The sequence below is a fragment of the Ceratotherium simum genome, chromosome 3 (genome assembly GCF_057802395.1).
Source record: "Ceratotherium simum simum isolate JZ-2026a chromosome 3, ASM5780239v1, whole genome shotgun sequence".
Taxonomy (NCBI): Eukaryota; Metazoa; Chordata; class Mammalia; order Perissodactyla; family Rhinocerotidae; genus Ceratotherium; species Ceratotherium simum.
The window spans coordinates 75589549-75607362 of NC_141902.1; the positions used below are offsets into that span (position 1 = coordinate 75589549).

The 17814-nt window shown below is 58.6% G+C and overlaps 2 long non-coding RNA genes and 6 other non-coding genes across 25 annotated transcripts in view; all 8 read right to left on the reverse strand.

The window, feature by feature from the left end:
- LOC106800532 (uncharacterized) overlaps nt 1–3705 on the reverse strand; it is a 36942-nt gene extending 33237 nt beyond the window's left edge. For all 18 annotated transcript variants that reach the window (XR_015551595.1, XR_015551593.1, XR_015551598.1 and 15 more), the window contains exon 1: nt 2651–3705. This is a non-coding gene — a long non-coding RNA (uncharacterized LOC106800532). The remainder of the gene's footprint in view (nt 1–2650) is intronic.
- On the reverse strand, nt 2310–2402 carry LOC147917625 (small nucleolar RNA SNORD116). Its single transcript, XR_015551776.1, has one exon. It is a non-coding gene; the product is annotated as a small nucleolar RNA SNORD116 (small nucleolar RNA).
- A 1300-nt stretch (nt 3706–5005) lies between the features above and the next one.
- Nucleotides 5006–5099, reverse strand: LOC147917626 (small nucleolar RNA SNORD116). The gene has a single exon (XR_015551770.1). It is a non-coding gene; the product is annotated as a small nucleolar RNA SNORD116 (small nucleolar RNA).
- Nucleotides 5100–7669: 2570 nt separating this feature from the next.
- On the reverse strand, nt 7670–7762 carry LOC147917627 (small nucleolar RNA SNORD116). Its single transcript, XR_015551778.1, has one exon. It is a non-coding gene; the product is annotated as a small nucleolar RNA SNORD116 (small nucleolar RNA).
- Nucleotides 7763–10345: 2583 nt separating this feature from the next.
- Nucleotides 10346–10439, reverse strand: LOC147917628 (small nucleolar RNA SNORD116). Its single transcript, XR_015551771.1, has one exon. It is a non-coding gene; the product is annotated as a small nucleolar RNA SNORD116 (small nucleolar RNA).
- Nucleotides 10440–13015: 2576 nt separating this feature from the next.
- Nucleotides 13016–13108, reverse strand: LOC147917629 (small nucleolar RNA SNORD116). Its single transcript, XR_015551779.1, has one exon. It is a non-coding gene; the product is annotated as a small nucleolar RNA SNORD116 (small nucleolar RNA).
- A 2585-nt stretch (nt 13109–15693) lies between these two features.
- On the reverse strand, nt 15694–15787 carry LOC147917630 (small nucleolar RNA SNORD116). Its single transcript, XR_015551772.1, has one exon. It is a non-coding gene; the product is annotated as a small nucleolar RNA SNORD116 (small nucleolar RNA).
- A 380-nt stretch (nt 15788–16167) lies between these two features.
- Nucleotides 16168–17656, reverse strand: LOC147917631 (uncharacterized). The gene is made up of 2 exons (XR_015551599.1): nt 17425–17656; nt 16168–17012 (listed from the first exon to the last, which is right to left on the reverse strand). It is a non-coding gene; the product is annotated as an uncharacterized LOC147917631 (long non-coding RNA).
- Between the last annotated feature and the right edge of the window lie 158 nt (nt 17657–17814).

The window sequence follows — 17814 nt, forward strand, 5'->3', positions numbered from 1 at the left end:
TAGATCGGACATAACAATTAAGCTATTAAGTGAACTTAGTATGGATCAATTGATTTTCTCTAATCTTAAAACAAGAGAAAATAGTCTAAAAAGAAGAAACAGTAAATATCTGTATGTGATAAGGAGAAGTTAAGATTTCTGTATATTAAGTCATTTGAAAAAGTATAATAATCTAATGAAAGTCAAACACAGAAAAGTAAAGTAGTAGTATAAATATATGGAAGTATAATTTCACTATCAAATAAAAAATATTCAGCTTTGAAGCTCCAGTAAACAAATGGGCATATGGAAAACAAATGAGAACATAGCAACGTTCAATTCCATTATGACTTTTTTGGAAAAATTTGCCAAAGGAAAAAAAAAGCAGAAGAGGATGCATGTGTGTATGAAGGCAGCTATGTATGGGTGTAATTCATCAATTTAAAAAGGACTTGCTATATAAAGCTTCCTGGATTGACACTGGGTAATCACACTTCTGAAGAACAATGACTAAAATCAGAAGGATGTGAACTGGAACAATGTGCAGGTACCTAAATAACGTAGATATGTCTTAATAAAACCCACTACCTACCGTGGGAACTAATCTACTCTTTCCATATATACTTCCTCACAACAGATTTGAAAAAAGGTGGACACATATTCTCTGGAAGGATTCACAAGGAAACTGTACTTGGCTGAAAGACAACAGCCACCAGATCATGAGGTCACCACCATCAAAAGGGGCTTCTCAGGGACACTGACCAAAGTGCAGAAGATGTCCACATGAACGGGACCACTGAAATTCACAAGCACACTCCTTCGTCTTCCTCAAAGCCAAGGCAAAATCTTTTCATTTGGAAAACAGAAAATCTTAACAGGATGGGAAACGTTCCAAGGCCAAGAGTTGTAGGGCAAAATGCTTACTGGAAGTAGGTCACTTCCCATTGGATCATGCATTTTTCCAAGCAGGGTCCTTCAACACGGTTACGTCAGAGAAAAATTTGAATCACAATTCAATCTGGACCAAAGTGTCATTGATGGGGGTGCAACGTGAGAAGACAAAAGATAGCCTGAAATGCGGAACACTGCAGGAGTTCTAACACCTGAGGGCATAATTGCCATAGACCAGAGGGTCTTTGCATGGGAGCACTGTCTTGCAGTCAAAGGGCAGTTGAGCCCTTGCTTGTCCTTGGATCCCCACAGTTATCCAACAAAAGAAGAATGATTTAGCCAGAGAAAAGAGCAGGAAGAATTACAAAATGATTCAAATAAGAGACTTTCGTGTCCCTAATACGAGAGTCTTTGACATGGCAACGGACCCCAGAGTTTCCATGCAGACCTCAGAGAAAATTCAACCTTCGGGAAAGTGTATGTGGGCTGGGAAAAGAAACAAACCTGGACAACCTGAGAAAACATACACTTCTTGAAATTCGGAGAAAAGAGGACAGAGACGAGAAAAGAACACTGGCCCCACAAATTTCCTGTGGACGTACTCAGGGCACTAGGAACAGAACAACTGAAAGCAAGAACTCAGCAAGTAAGACTCCAACTACAGCCAAGGTCATGCACAGCAGCACAGCATAACAAAACATGAAGCATTACGTGCAATGCACCAATTGGGAGTCCCCCACAGGGCCAAACACACCGGGGGAAAGACGATGACAGCATCAAGAAAACAAAAGACAGCACATCTTACGATGCAATCACATTATGACAGGTCAGCACAATGTCTTTTCAATTCTATACAACAAGTAAGACACCACATTGCCTTGATGTCAGCTCTGGGTTCATACTACCATGCATCACTGGCCACAACTGTGTGGACAGGGTCAGGAAGGGAAATAGGAGAGCTGCCAACCACAGAACTGCAACCTAATACCTCAATCATGACCCACAAATCCTGGGGCCAATCAAGCATACTCACAGAGCGCAAAAGGCAAGTACAGGTACTGCTACCTGCCTGTGAGAAACAGGGGATCTGACCAGAAACCAGGGAAGAGTCTGCTGTTCGCCTTCGAGACACAGACCCCCAGGGGCTACGTCTCAAGCCAGAACCTGGCCAACACATACTCCCTGCCGGGAACTCCCTGGGCCTGTGGCAACGCCACCCTCTCCGACTCTAAAACTGGGATGCCACCGGGCCGCCACGCCAGCGGCGGCTGGCCATTCGACCAAGCCCCTCCGATCCGTGAACGCCCAACTAAAGCGGTCAAACTACTGATGCAAAGACGGGAGACTCTAGGATGCTGACGCCCTGGTGGTGGCTGCACGAGTGTGATCAACGAGGAGCTGTCCCTCACTCCTGTCAACCTTGGGGAAGACAAGGTGCCGGACCTCAGTTTCGATGAGAACGACGGTAGTGAGTTCTCACTCATTGTGTTCAGATTTCCAAGGAATGCATTTGAGGGAGTCATCATCGATCCGAGCACCTTCTGGGCAGCTGGAAGTTGTCGCAAGGGAGGCTGGGTGGCGCAGCGGGTGAGCCCATCACCTCAGAGGCCGCCAGCAGCCTGGAGAATCCAGGATCCAAGCCAACGAGCAAGGGGAACTCTCCATCCACCCTTAGAGCGTGACCCCGCATGCCCCTGGGGACACGCGGACAAGAAGCCTCTAAGGCCGCTCCACGAATCCTAAAGCCAATGGCATCAGCTGGGTGCAAAGGAATTCTTACCGTCCTAAGCGATCCACGGGGCCGGCGCGCACCGTGAGCCACACCTCTCCCGGGATTCCCTCTCATCTCCGCTCAACAGAGGACAGGCAGCTCTTCTCTTCTTGGTCGACGGCAAGCTTTGCACGGAGATTCCACCTGAGAAGTGCAGACAAATCACACGGCTGCTTGAGAAACGTAGCCAGGGTCTTAGGGAACAAGATCCAGGCCAAGGATTCCCCCGGGGCAAGCCCTGCATCTTCCTGCCCTCTCCCTCTTTCCCTCAGCCACGACGGAAGGTGTGTGTGTGTGACACCACGAGGGCGGGACGGTGTGCAGCTAGGTGCGTGTGCGTGTCTTCGGGTGCGGAGGCCGAAGCCCCTGAAAAAGCTCGTCTTCCGCACAGACCCCCTGGCCTCAGGCCTGCCACACGACGGCGGAGGACCGGTGACTTCCCAAGAAACGACGCCAACTTTGACCCCTACTGGTCAGGCGGCTGACCTCTAGGGCAGGCTGCTCCACTAGGCCACAGACTCCCTCTGTCACAGCCACTCCTTCTGACCAACGGAAAACGAGACGCTAGCAGGCACACGCTCCGCCCGATTGCGGATGCTAAGGCTAGGTGGACCTTGGGTCCCCGCAAGCCGCCCCACGTGAACCGCACTTGAGGGGAACGCAGTGGCCACCGCCATAACTAAACCGCAGACTCGAGGGCCTCCACCACGGGGACACGGGCTATAGGGAAGAAGCAGCCCATCTCAATCTGAATTGGCCCAGCCACTTCAGGCCAGGTACCTCTTCGACCTAACTAATACGAAATGCCCACCGCGGGCCAGCGGGAAAAGCGCCGGGAGGTGGTGGTCTACGGCCACCATGACCCACGCTAAAACCCGACTGAACCTCGAGCAAATTCCCATCCAGGGACCTGGCATTTCCACAGCCGACCGCTCTTTGGAACCTGGCCTTTCGGGAATGGGTCAACACACGGCTGCCCCGTCCAAAGGAGCATCCCCAGGCCTTCAAAACAAGTCCCCCAAGAGGTGCCTGGAACACTACACACACATCGGGGAGAAGTGAGCCTCAGGAGGTCAGCCATGCAGGAACTGTGACTTTGCCTAACTCGACCCATCAGCTTCAACCGCTGACGCCTTCTTCGACACCTGTTACACCACAAACCACCTCCCACGGCTCAAAGGCTGGCTTCACCCAGGAAGACAAGAGCAAGACTTAAACTAGGACACGATTCCACGCAAGGAGACGTGGACGCTTCCTGCTACACGTCTCTCCGTGGCAGTGCGCCTCGGGTCACAGCAACACCCCCCATCTCTGGCACGCCCACGGGCTTCCACAGATACGACTAAAGTCCTCCGAGGAGGAATGATCCAACTGTGCCAGGAAAAGTGGACCAGCCTGGGGTACACTTTCTCCTTGCAAACTCCGTGCCCAAGATCAGAGGGCAGAGGATCAGAGACAACGTTCGCCTAGGGACTCGATGAGCAGCGGTGGCCGGCCCGCAGTCCCGAGCCAGTGGCCCTCTTCAAGGGACCAGGAAGGGAACCATTTGGCGCCACCACTCTGGAACAGACATGCCACCCACCACAAGGGCCACCTACCACAGTGCATACACACGGGCCTGCAAGCCTTCTCTGGTACGCACCAAGTGGCAGCCCCGTCAGAGCCAGGACACATCCCTGACAAGCCCATGACGGCACTTGGAACACAACGAGACAGTCCGTCCCCTGGAAGCCCATGGCATCACACTAGGACCTGTCCTCTCTGTGCCCTTCCCCCCACCGTACAAGCCATCAGCCAGCACAGTGTCTTGACACAAGCGTGAGGTGCCTAGCACAGTCCACCTTTGGGCGCCTTTGTGAGGCTCGGGCGAGTGGGTCACGTAGAGGAACTCCACCTGCAGGACCGCAGCCTTAACCTGAACTCTGCCGCCTGCCCCAAACCCCGACGGACGCTCCGGTCGCCACACCACGCCAAAAGGCCGTGAAGGGGTAATGGCTCCCTGTCTGGCCTGGGGCTCTCATCAGACACCATGGGAACTTCTGCTGTTCAGCTCTGAGACGCACACCCCCCAGGGGTTTCATCTGAAGCGGGAACCAGGCCCACACAGACACAACGCCGTGAGCTCACGGGGCCTATGCCAGCGCCGACTTCTAACCCTAGGATGCGAGCTGGCAGCCACGCCGCATGCAGAGCCAGGCCATTCACCCAGGACCTCCGATTGACGGACACCCAACGAATGCGGAGAAAGGAACGACCCCAAGGCGAGAGGCTCCCAAACGCTGACGCCCTCGGCTGGTGTTTGGACGAGGGTGAGCAAGGGGAAGCTGTCCTCACTCCTGCCGCCCCTGGGGAAGACAACGTGCTGGACCTCAGTTTCGATGAGAACGACGGTAGTGAGTTCTCACTCATTTTGTTCAGATTTTCCAAGGAATGCATATGAGGGAGTCATCATCGATCCGAGCACATTCTGGGAACCTGGAACAATTAAGAGGACAGGCTGGCCGGCTCAGCGGGTGAGCCCATCGCCTCAGAGTCCGCCAGCAGCCTGGAGAATCCAGAGCCAAGCCACCGAGCGAGAGGAACAGTCGATCCACCCTTAGAGCACGAGCCCGCATGCCACTGGGGACACGCGGACAGACAGCCTCTAAGGCAGGTCCACGAGAGCCTAGGGCCGAAGGCAGAACTGGCGACAACGTAAGGCTTACCGCCCTGAGCCACCCACGGGCACCGCGGCGCATCCTGGGCCACACTACTTCCGCCGCTCCTCGCACCTCGGCTCATCAAAGGACACGAAGGTCTTCTCGGTGGCGGGCAGCGACGTCCGGACGGCACTTGCAGCTGACACGTCTAGAGACATCACACGCCTGCTTGAGAAACGTACGCAGGTGGTCAGATAACAAGATCCAGGCCAAAGTTCGCCCCGGGGTCACCTGCCATCTGCTTGTCCTCTACCTCTATACCTTACAGGTGACTGAAGGCGTGTGTGATACCACGAGTGGAGGCAGGCATGCGGATTGGGCGCACGCGCGGCGCCCGCGCAGTGTGTTCGCAGCGGAGACCTCGGCACCTGAAAAAGCATGCCGTCCGCACAGACGCCTGGCCTCGTGCCCCACCACCCGATGCAGGACACCGGTGACTTCCAAAGCGGAACGCCAACTTTGACCTCTAGAGGCTGCTCAAATTGGCCACGAGCTCCTCTCTGAGAACCACTCCTTCTGGAGCAAAGGGCACCGAGAAGCTACAGACAGCCTCACGCCGACCGTGGATGTGATGTCAACGTGGACATCGTGGTCCCCACGAGCCGCCTCAGGTGAACCGCACGTGGACGGAAACGCGGCTGCCACCAGAACAAAATGACTGACAGGAAAGCTGGCCGCACGGGACACGGGCAGCAGAACACAAGCAGCCCGCCTTCAACTGAAGTGGCCAAACGACTTCAGACCGGGCCCGGTTTGGCCTCACTAAGCCCAAAGGCCCTCGGCGGGCCGGGCGGGAGACCCCACTAGAACGGGTGGTCTTCAGCCACCATGACCCAGGGTAAAACCCGACTCAAACCACAGCAAACTCCCGCCCGGGCACCTGGCATTTCCACAGCCAGCGGGTTGCCGGGCTGGCCTGCTGGCCTTCTAGGAAACGCTCAAGCCCGTGCCTGCCTGGTCCAAACAAGAAGCATCCTCACGCCTGCAAAACAAGTCCCCTCGCTGGAGCCCCCAACACCGCGGCTGCACGAGGGGCAGGGAGCCTCACGCTGGACGGCCCTAAGGGAATTCTGACTGTGCATGAGTCGACTCCCATCCCATTCAACCTCTGACCCCTTCCCTTTGGCCCCTGACACCACAGACGATCTCACAGAGAGGACAAACGCTTCCTCCACGAAGACAAGACAAACAAGCAAACGAGGACACAGTTCCCACACAAGGAGACGTGGTCCTCCTCCACGCTAGACGTCTGTCCCCGGGCAGGGCGCCTAGGATCGCAGCACTCTCGGTCTCGGCCACGCCCACAGGCTTCCACAGAGGAATCCTAACCCTCCCAGGAGGATGTCAGCCACCCGGCCAGGAAAAGCAAACTCTCCTGGAGTAACGCTTTCACCTTGGAAGCTCCGTGCCCGAGGGGCAAAGGGGCAGACAGCACGCTCGCCTAAGCAATCTGGAGCAGAGGTGGCTGGCGGGCAGTCGTGGGCCTCGATCTCTTCAAGGCACCAGGAAGAGAACCACTGAGCGCCACTCCTCAGGAAGTGAGATGCCATCTACCCTAAAGGTCCTCTACCGCAGCGCATCCTCACGGACCCCAAGCCTTCCCTGGCAGGCACCAGGCGGCAGCCCCTTAGGGCCCAACGGCACCCCTGGCAAGCCCACGGCAGAGGTTGGAACACAACCAGGCGGTACAGCCTACGGAAGCCCGTGGAATCACGCTACGACCGGTCCTCTCCGTGCCCTACCCTCCCTGTCCACCGCTGGCCAGCCACCACAGTGTCTTGATGTCAGTGCTGGGTCCACATCGCAGCCGATCTTGGGCCCCTTTGTGTCGACCGGGTGACGAGGTGTAACACAAGAGCTGCCAACGGCAGCGCTGGGGCCTAGTTCCTCGGACCCCGCCCCAAACCCACGGGCCGATCAAACCTCCTCACCGAGCAGCAAGGCAAGAACAGCTACTGCTACTTGCCTGGCCGAAACAGGGCTCTGACCAGAAACCAGGGAAGAGTCTGCTGTTCGCCGAGACACAGACCCCAGGGGCTACGCCTCAAGCCAGAACCTGGCCAACACATACTCCCTGCCGGAACTCCTGGGCCTGTGGCAACGCCACCCTCTCCGACTCTAAAACTGGGATGCCACCGGGCCGCCACGCCAGCGGCGGCTGGCCATTCGACCAAGCCCCTCCGATCCGTGAACGCCCAACTAAAGCGGTCAAACTACTGATGCAAAGACGGGAGACTCTAGGATGCTGACGCCCTGGTGGTGGCTGCACGAGTGTGATCAACGAGGAGCTGTCCCTCACTCCTGTCAACCTTGGGGAAGACAAGGTGCCGGACCTCAGTTTCGATGAGAACGACGGTAGTGAGTTCTCACTCATTGTGTTCAGATTTCCAAGGAATGCATTTGAGGGAGTCATCATCGATCCGAGCACCTTCTGGGCAGCTGGAAGTTGTCGCAAGGGAGGCTGGGTGGCGCAGCGGGTGAGCCCATCACCTCAGAGGCCGCCAGCAGCCTGGAGAATCCAGGATCCAAGCCAACGAGCAAGGGGAACTCTCCATCCACCCTTAGAGCGTGACCCCGCATGCCCCTGGGGACACGCGGACAAGAAGCCTCTAAGGCCGCCTCCACTAATCCTAAAGCCAATGGCATCAGCTGGGTGCAAAGGAATTCTTACCGCCCTAAGCGATCCACGGGCCGGGCGCGCACCGTGAGCCACACCTCTCCCGGGATTCCCTCTCATCTCCGCCAACACAGGACAGGCAGCTCTTCTCTTCTTGGTCGACGGCAAGCTTTGCACGGAGATTCCACCTGAGAAGTGCAGACAAATCACACGGCTGCTTGAGAAACGTAGCCAGGGTCTTAGGGAACAAGATCCAGGCCAAGGATTCCCCCGGGCAAGCTCCTGCATCTTCCTGCCCTCTCCTCTTTCCCTCAGCCACGACGGAAGGTGTGTGTGTGTGACACCACGAGGGCGGGACGGTGTGCAGCTAGGTGCGTGTGCGTGTTCGGGTGCGGAGGCCGGCCCCTGAAAAAGCTCGCCTTCCGCACAGACCCCTGGCCTCAGGCCTGCCACACGACGGCGGAGGACCGGTGACTTCCCAAGAAACGACGCCAACTTTGACCCCTACTGGTCAGGCGGCTGACCTCTAGGGCAGGCTGCTCCACTAGGCCACAGACTCTCTGTCACAGCCACTCCTTCTGACCAACGGAAAACGAGACGCTAGCAGGCACACGCTCCGCCCGACAGGATGCTAAGGCTAGGTGGACCTTGGGTCCCCGCAAGCCGCCCCACGTGAACCGCACTTGAGGGGAACGCAGTGGCCACCGCCATAACTAAACCGCAGACTCGAGGGCCTCCACCACGGGACACGGGCTATAGGGAAGAAGCAGCCCATCTCAATCTGAATTGGCCCAGCCACTTCAGGCCAGGTACCTCTTCGACCTAACTAATACGAAATGCCCACCGCGGGCCAGCGGGAAAAGCGCCGGGAGGTGGTGGTCTACGGCCACCATGACCCACGCTAAAACCCGACTGAACCTCGAGCAAATTCCCATCCAGGGACCTGGCATTTCCACAGCCGACCGCTCCTTGGAACCTGGCCTTTCGGGACTCGGGCAACACACGGCTGCCCTGGCCCAAAGGAGCATCCCCAGGCCTTCAAAACAAGTCCCCCAAGAGGTGCCTGGAACACTACACACACATCGGGGAGAAGTGAGCCTCAGGGAGGTCAGCCATGCAGGAACTGTGACTTTGCCTAACTCGACCCATCAGCTTCAACCGTTGACGCCTTCTTCGACACCTGTTACACCACAAACCACCTCCCACGGCTCAAAGGCTGGCTTCACCCAGGAAGACAAGAGCAAGACTTAAACTAGGACACGTATTCCACGCAAGGAGACGTGGACGCTTCCTGCTACACGCCTCTCCGTGGCAGTGCGCCTCGGGTCACAGCAACACCCTGCCTCTGGCACGCCCACGGGCTTCCACAGATACGACTAAAGTCCTCCGAGGAGGAATGATCCAACTGTGCCAGGAAAAGTGGACCAGCCTGGGGTACACTTTCTCCTTGCAAACTCCGTGCCCAAGATCAGAGGGCAGAGGGTCAGAGACAACGTCGCTTAGGGACTCGATGAGCAGCGGTGGCCGCCCGCAGCCCCGCGCCAGTGGCCCTCTTCAAGGGACCAGGAAGGGAACCATTTGGCGCCACCACTCTGGAACAGACATGCCACCCACCACAAGGGTCACCTACCACAGTGCATACACACGGGCCCGCAAGCCTTCTCTGGTACGCACCAAGTGGCAGCCCCACAGAGCCAGGACACATCCCTGACAAGCCCATGACGGCACTTGGAACACAACGAGACAGTCCGTCCCTGGAAGCCCATGGCATCACACTAGGACCTGTCCTCTCTGTGCCCTTCCCCCCCCCGTCCAAGCCATCAGCCAGCACAGTGTCTTGACACAAGCGTGAGGTGCCTAGCACAGTCCACCTTTGGGCGCCTTTGTGAGGCTCGGGCGAGTGGGTCACGTAGAGGAACTCCACCTGCAGGACCGCAGCCTTAACCTGAACTCTGCCGCCTGCCCCAAACCCCGACGGACGCTCCGGTTGCCTCACCAAGCCAAAAGGCAGTGAAGGGGTAATGGCTCCCTGTCTGGCCTGGGGCTCTCATCAGACACCACGGAACTTCTGCTGTTCAGCTCTGAGACGCACACCCGCAGGGGTTCCGCCGGAAGCGGGACCCAGGCCCACACAGACACAACGCCGTGAGCTCACGGGGCCTATGCCAGCGCCGACTTCTAACCCTAGGATGCGAGCTGGCAGCCACGCCGTGCGAGAGCCAGGCCATTCACCCAGGACCTCCGAGTGACGGACACCCGACGAATGCGGAGAAAGGAACGACCCTGGCGAGAGGCTCCCAAACGCTGACGCCCTGGGCTGGTGTTTGGACGAGTGTGAGCAGGGGAAGCTGTCCTCACTCCTGCCGCCCCTGGGGAAGACAACGTGCTGGACCTCAGTTTCGATGAGAACGACGGTAGTGAGTTCTCACTCATTTTGTTCAGATTTTCCAAGGAATGCATATGAGGGAGTCATCATCGATCCGAGCACATTCTGGGAACCTGGAACAATTAAGAGGACAGGCTGGCCGGCTCAGCGGGTGAGCCCATCGCCTCAGAGTCCGCCAGCAGCCTGGAGAATCCAGAGCCAAGCCACCGAGCGAGAGGAACAGTCGATCCACCCTTAGAGCACGAGCCCGCATGCCACTGGGGACACGCGACAGACAGCCTCTAAGGCAGGTCCACGAGAGCCTAGGGCCGAAGGCAGAACTGGCGACAACGTAAGGCTTACCGCCCTGAGCCACCCACGGGCACCGTGGCGCATCCTGGGCCACACTACTTCCGCCGCCTCGCACCTCGGCTCATCAAAGGACACGAAGGTCTTCTCTCGGTGGCCGCAGCGAAGCTTCGCACGGCACTTGCACCTGACAAGTGTAGAGACATCACACGCCTGCTTGAGAAACGTACTCCAGGTGGTCAGATAACAAGATCCAGGCCAAAGTTTCCCCGGGGTCACCTGCCATCTGCTTGTCCTCTACCTCTATCCCCACGGGTGACTGAAGGCGTGTGTGATACCACGCAGTGGAGGCAGGCATGCGGGATTGGGCGCAGCGCCAAGGCGCCTGCAAGGCAGGTGTGTTCGCAGCGGAGACCTCGGCACCTGAAAAGCATGCCGTCCGCGACAGACGCCTGGCCTCGTGCCCCACCACCCGATGCAGGACACCGGTGACTTCCAAAGCGGAACGCCAACTTTGACCTCTAGAGGCTGCTCAAATTGGCCACGAGCTCCTCTCTGAGAACCACTCCTTCTGAGCAAAGGGCACCGAGAAGCTACAGACAGCCTCACGCCGACCGTGGATGTGATGTCAACGTGGACATCGTGTCCCCACGAGCCGCCTCAGGTGAACCGCACGTGACGGAAATGCGGCTGCCACCAGAACAAAATGACTGACAGGAAAGCTGGCCGCACGGGGACACGGGCAGCAGAACACAAGCAGCCCGTCTTCAACTGAAGTGGCCAAACGACTTCAGACCGGCCCCGGTTTGGCCTCACTAAGCCCAAAGGCCCTCGGCGGGCCGGCGGGAGACCCCACTAGAACGGGTGGTCTTCAGCCACCATGACCCAGGGTAAAACCCGACTCAAACCACAGCAAACTCCCGCCCGGGCACCTGGCATTTCCACAGCCAGCGGGTTGCCGGCTGGCCTGCTGGCCTTCTAGGAAACGTTCAAGCCCGTGCCTGCCTGGTCCAAACAAGAAGCATCCTCACGCCTGCAAAACAAGTCCCCCTCGTTGGAGCCCCCAACACTGCGGCTGCACGAGGGGCAGGGAGCCTCACGCGGGACGGCCCTAAGGGAATTCTGACTGTGCATGAGTCGACCCCATCCCATTCAACCTCTGACCCCTTCCCTTTGGCCCCCTGACACCACAGACGATCTCACAGAGAGGACAAACGCTTCCTCCACGAAGACAAGACAAACAAGCAAACGAGGACACAGTTCCCACACAAGGAGACGTGGTCCTCCTCCACGCTAGACGTCTGTCCCCGGGGCAGGGCGCCTAGGATCGCAGCACTCTCGGTCTCGGCCACGCCCACAGGCTTCCACAGAGGAATCCTAACCCCTCCCAGGAGGATGTCAGCCACCCGGGCCAGGAAAAGCAAACTCTCCTGGAGTAACGCTTTCACCTTGGAAGCTCCGTGCCCGAGGGGGCAAAGGGGCAGACAGCACGTTCGCCTAAGCAATCTGGAGCAGAGGTGGCTGGCGGGCAGTCGTGGGCCTCTCGATCTCTTCAAGGCACCAGGAAGAGAACCACTGAGCGCCACTCCTCAGGAAGTGAGATGCCATCTACCCTAAAGGTCCTCTACCGCAGCGCATCCTCACGGACCCTCAAGCCTTCCCTGGCAGGCACCAGGCGGCAGCCCCTTAGGGCCCAACGGCACCCTGGCAAGCCCACGGCAGAGGTTGGAACACAACCAGGCGGTACAGCCTACGGAAGCCCGTGGAATCACGCTACGACCGGTCCTCTCCGTGCCTCTACCCTCCCTGTCCACCGCTGGCCAGCCACCACAGTGTCTTGATGTCAGTGCTGGGTCCACATCGCAGCCGATCTTGGGCCCCTTTGTGTCGACCGGGTGACGAGGTGTAACACAAGAGCTGCCAACGGCAGCGCTGGGGCCTAGTTCCTCGGACCCCGCCCCAAACCCACGGGCCGATCAAACCTCCTCACCGAGCAGCAAGGCAAGAACAGCTACTGCTACTTGCCTGGCCGAAACAGGGGCTCTGACCAGAAACCAGGGAAGAGTCTGCTGTTCGCCTTCGAGACACAGACCCCAGGGCTACGCCTCAAGCCAGAACCTGGCCAACACATACTCCTGCCGAACTCCTGGGCCTGTGGCAACGCCACCCTCTCCGACTCTAAAACTGATGCCACCGGCCGCCACGCCAGCGGCGGCTGGCCATTCGACCAAGCCCCTCCGATCCGTGGAACGCCCAACCAAAGCGGTCAAACTACTGATGCAAAGACGGAGACTCTAGGATGCTGACGCCTGGTGGTGGCTGCACGAGTGTGATCAACGAGGAGCTGTCCTCACTCCTGTCAACCTTGGGGAAGACAAGGTGCCGGACCTCAGTTTCGATGAGAACGACGGTAGTGAGTTCTCACTCATTGTGTTCAGATTTCCAAGGAATGCATTTGAGGGAGTCATCATCGATCCGAGCACCTTCTGGGCAGCTGGAAGTTGTCGCAAGGGAGGCTGGGTGGCGCAGCGGGTGAGCCCATCACCTCAGAGGCCGCCAGCAGCCTGGAGAATCCAGGATCCAAGCCAACGAGCAAGGGGAACTCTCCATCCACCCTTAGAGCGTGACCCCGCATGCCCCTGGGGACACGCGGACAAGAAGCCTCTAAGGCCGCCTCCACGAATCCTAAAGCCAATGGCATCAGCTGGGTGCAAAGGAATTCTTACCGCCCTAAGCGATCCACGGGCCGGGCGCGCACCGTGAGCCACACCTCTCCCGGGATTCCCTCTCATCTCCGCCAACAGAGGCCAGGCAGCTCTTCTCTTCTTGGTCGACGGCAAGCTTTGCACGGAGATTCCACCTGAGAAGTGCAGACAAATCACACGGCTGCTTGAGAAACGTAGCCAGGGTCTTAGGGAACAAGATCCAGGCCAAGGATTCCCCGGGCAAGCTCCTGCATCTTCCTGCCCTCTCCTCTTTCCCTCAGCCACGACGGAAGGTGTGTGTGTGTGACACCACGAGGGCGGGACGGTGTGCAGCTAGGTGCGTGTGCGTGTTCGGGTGCGGAGGCCGAAGCCCCTGAAAAGCTCGCCTTCCGCACAGACCCCTGGCCTCAGGCCTGCCACACGACGGCGGAGGACCGGTGACTTCCCAAGAAACGACGCCAACTTTGACCCCTACTGGTCAGGCGGCTGACCTCTAGGGCAGGCTGCTCCACTAGGCCACAGACTCTCTGTCACAGCCACTCCTTCTGACCAACGGAAAACGAGACGCTAGCAGGCACACGCTCCGCCCGACAGGATGCTAAGGCTAGGTGGACCTTGGGTCCCCGCAAGCCGCCCCACGTGAACCGCACTTGAGGGGAACGCAGTGGCCACCGCCATAACTAAACCGCAGACTCGAGGGCCTCCACCACGGGACACGGGCTATAGGGAAGAAGCAGCCCATCTCAATCTGAATCGGCCCAGCCACTTCAGGCCAGGTACCTCTTCGACCTAACTAATACGAAATGCCCACCGCGGGCCAGCGGAAAAGCGCCGGGAGGTGGTGGTCACGGCCACCATGACCCACGCTAAAACCCGACTGAACCTCGAGCAAATTCCCATCCAGGGACCTGGCATTTCCACAGCCGACCGCTTCTTGGAACCTGGCCTTTCGAATGGGTCAACACACGGCTGCCCCGGCCCAAAGGAGCATCCCCAGGCCTTCAAAACAAGTCCCCAAGAGGTGCCTGGAACACTACACACACATCGGGAGAAGTGAGCCTCAGGGAGGTCAGCCATGCAGGAACTGTGACTTTGCCTAACTCGACCCATCAGCTTCAACCGGTGACGCCTTCTTCGACACCTGTTACACCACAAGCCACCTCCCACGGCTCAAAGCCGCGCTTCACCCAGGAAGACAAGAGCAAGACTTAAACTAGGACACGTATTCCACGCAAGGAGACGTGGACGCTTCCTGCTACACGCCTCTCCGTGGCAGTGCGCCTCGGGTCACAGCAACACCCCCCGTCTCTGGCACGCCCACGGGCTTCCACAGATACGACTAAAGTCCTCCGAGGAGGAATGATCCAACTGTGCCAGGAAAAGTGGACCAGCCTGGGGTACACTTTCTCCTTGCAAACTCCGTGCCCAAGATCAGAGGGCAGAGGATCAGAGACAACGTTCGCCTAGGGACTCGATGAGCAGCGGTGGCCGGCCCGCAGTCCCGAGCCAGTGGCCCTCTTCAAGGGACCAGGAAGGGAACCATTTGGCGCCACCACTCTGGAACAGACATGCCACCCACCACAAGGGTCACCTACCACAGTGCATACACACGGGCCCGCAAGCCTTCTCTGGTACGCACCAAGTGGCAGCCCCGTCAGAGCCAGGACACATCCCTGACAAGCCCATGACGGCACTTGGAACACAACGAGACAGTCCGTCCCCTGGAAGCCCATGGCATCACACTAGGACCTGTCCTCTCTGTGCCCTTCCCCCCACCGTACAAGCCATCAGCCAGCACAGTGTCTTGACACAAGCGTGAGGTGCCTAGCACAGTCCACCTTTGGGCGCCTTTGTGAGGCTCGGGCGAGTGGGTCACGTAGAGGAACTCCACCTGCAGGACCGCAGCCTTAACCTGAACTCTGCCGCCTGCCCCAAACCCCGACGGACGCCCGGTTGCCTCACCAAGCCAAAAGGCAGTGAAGGGGTAATGGCTCCCTGTCTGGCCTGGGGCTCTCATCAGACACCACGGGAACTTCTGCTGTTCAGCTCTGAGACGCACACCCCAGGGGTTTCGCCTGAAGCGGAACCAGGCCCACACAGACACAACGCCGTGAGCTCACGGGGCCTATGCCAGCGCCGACTTCTAACCCTAGGATGCGAGCTGGCAGCCACGCCGGGCGAGAGCCAGGCCATTCACCCAGGACCTCCGATTGACGGACACCCAACGAATGCGGAGAAAGGAACGACCCCAAGGCGAGAGGCTCCCAAACGCTGACGCCCTGGGCTGGTGTTTGGACGAGTGTGAGCAAGGGGAAGCTGTCCCTCACTCCTGCCGTCCCTGGGGAAGACAACGTGCTGGACCTCAGTTTCGATGAGAACGACGGTAGTGAGTTCTCACTCATTTTGTTCAGATTTTCCAAGGAATGCATATGAGGGAGTCATCATCGATCCGAGCACATTCTGGGAACCTGGAACAATTAAGAGGACAGGCTGGCCGGCTCAGCGGGTGAGCCCATCGCCTCAGAGTCCGCCAGCAGCCTGGAGAATCCAGAGCCAAGCCACCGAGCGAGAGGAACAGTCGATCCACCCTTAGAGCACGAGCCCGCATGCCACTGGGGACACGCGGACAGACAGCCTCTAAGGCAGGTCCACGAGAGCCTAGGGTCAAGGCAGAACTGGCGACAACGTAAGGCTTACCGCCCTGAGCCACCCACGGGCACCGCGGCGCATCCTGGGCCACACTACTTCCGCTGCCTCGCACCTCGGCTCATCAAAGGACACGAAGGTCTTCTCTCGGTGGCCGGCAGCGAGCTTCGCACGGCACTTGCACCTGACAAGTGTAGAGACATCACACGCCTGCTTGAGAAACGTACCCAGGTGGTCAGATAACAAGATCCAGGCCAAAGTTTCCCCCGGGGTCACCTGCCATCTGCTTGTCCTCTACCTCTATCCCTTACGGGTGACTGAAGGCGTGTGTGATACCACGAGTGGAGGCAGGCATGCGGGATTGGGCGTGCGCGCGTGCGCCCGGGCGTGTGTGTTCGTGTGCGGAGACCTCGGCACCTGAAAAAGCATGCCGTCCGCACAGACGCCTGGCCTCGTGCCCCACCACCCGATGCAGGACACCGGTGACTTCCAAAGCGGGAACGCCAACTTTGACCTCTAGAGGCTGCTCAAATTGGCCACGAGCTCCCTCTCTGAGAACCACTCCTTCTGAGCAAAGGGCACCGAGAAGCTACAGACAGCCTCACGCCGACCGTGGATGTGATGTCAACGTGGACATCGTGTCCCCACGAGCCGCCTCAGGTGAACCGCACGTGACGGAAATGCGGCTGCCACCAGAACAAAATGACTGACAGGAAAGCTGGCCGCACGGGGACACGGGCAGCAGAACACAAGCAGCCCGTCTTCAACTGAAGTGGCCAAACGACTTCAGACCGGGCTCCGGTTTGGCCTCACTAAGCCCAAAGGCCCTCGGCGGGCCGGCGGGAGACCCCACTAGAACGGGTGGTCTTCAGCCACCATGACCCAGGGTAAAACCCGACTCAAACCACAGCAAACTCCCGCCCGGGCACCTGGCATTTCCACAGCCAGCGGGTTGCCGGCTGGCCTGCTGGCCTTCTAGGAAACGTTCAAGCCCGTGCCTGCCTGGTCCAAACAAGAAGCATCCTCACGCCTGCAAAACAAGTCCCCTCGTTGGAGCCCCCAACACTGCGGCTGCACGAGGGGCAGGGAGCCTCACGCGGGACGGCCCTAAGGGAATTCTGACTGTGCATGAGTCGACCCCATCCCATTCAACCTCTGACCCCTTCCCTTTGGCCCCTGACACCACAGACGATCTCACAGAGAGGACAAACGCTTCCTCCACGAAGACAAGACAAACAAGCAAACGAGGACACAGTTCCCACACAAGGAGACGTGGTCCTCCTCCACGCTAGACGTCTGTCCCCGGGGCAGGGCGCCTAGGATCGCAGCACTCTCGGTCTCGGCCACGCCCACAGGCTTCCACAGAGGGATCCTTACCCCTCCCAGGAGGATGTCAGCCACCCGGCCAGGAAAAGCAAACTCTCCTGGAGTAACGCTTTCACCTTGGAAGCTCCGTGCCCGAGGGGGCAAAGGGGCAGACAGCACGTTCGCCTAAGCAATCTGGAGCAGAGGTGGCTGGCGGGCAGTCGTGGGCCTCTCGATCTCTTCAAGGCACCAGGAAGAGAACCACTGAGCGCCACTCCTCAGGAAGTGAGATGCCATCTACCCTAAAGGTCCTCTACCGCAGCGCATCCTCACGGACCCCGAAGCCTTCCCTGGCAGGCACCAGGCGGCAGCCCCTTAGGGCCCAACGGCACCCTGGCAAGCCCACGGCAGAGGTTGGAACACAACCAGGCGGTACAGCCTACGGAAGCCCCTGCGACCCCGCTCCGACCGCTCCCCCCCGTGCCCTACCCCCCCTGCCCACCGCGCCACCCACCACAGTGTCTTGA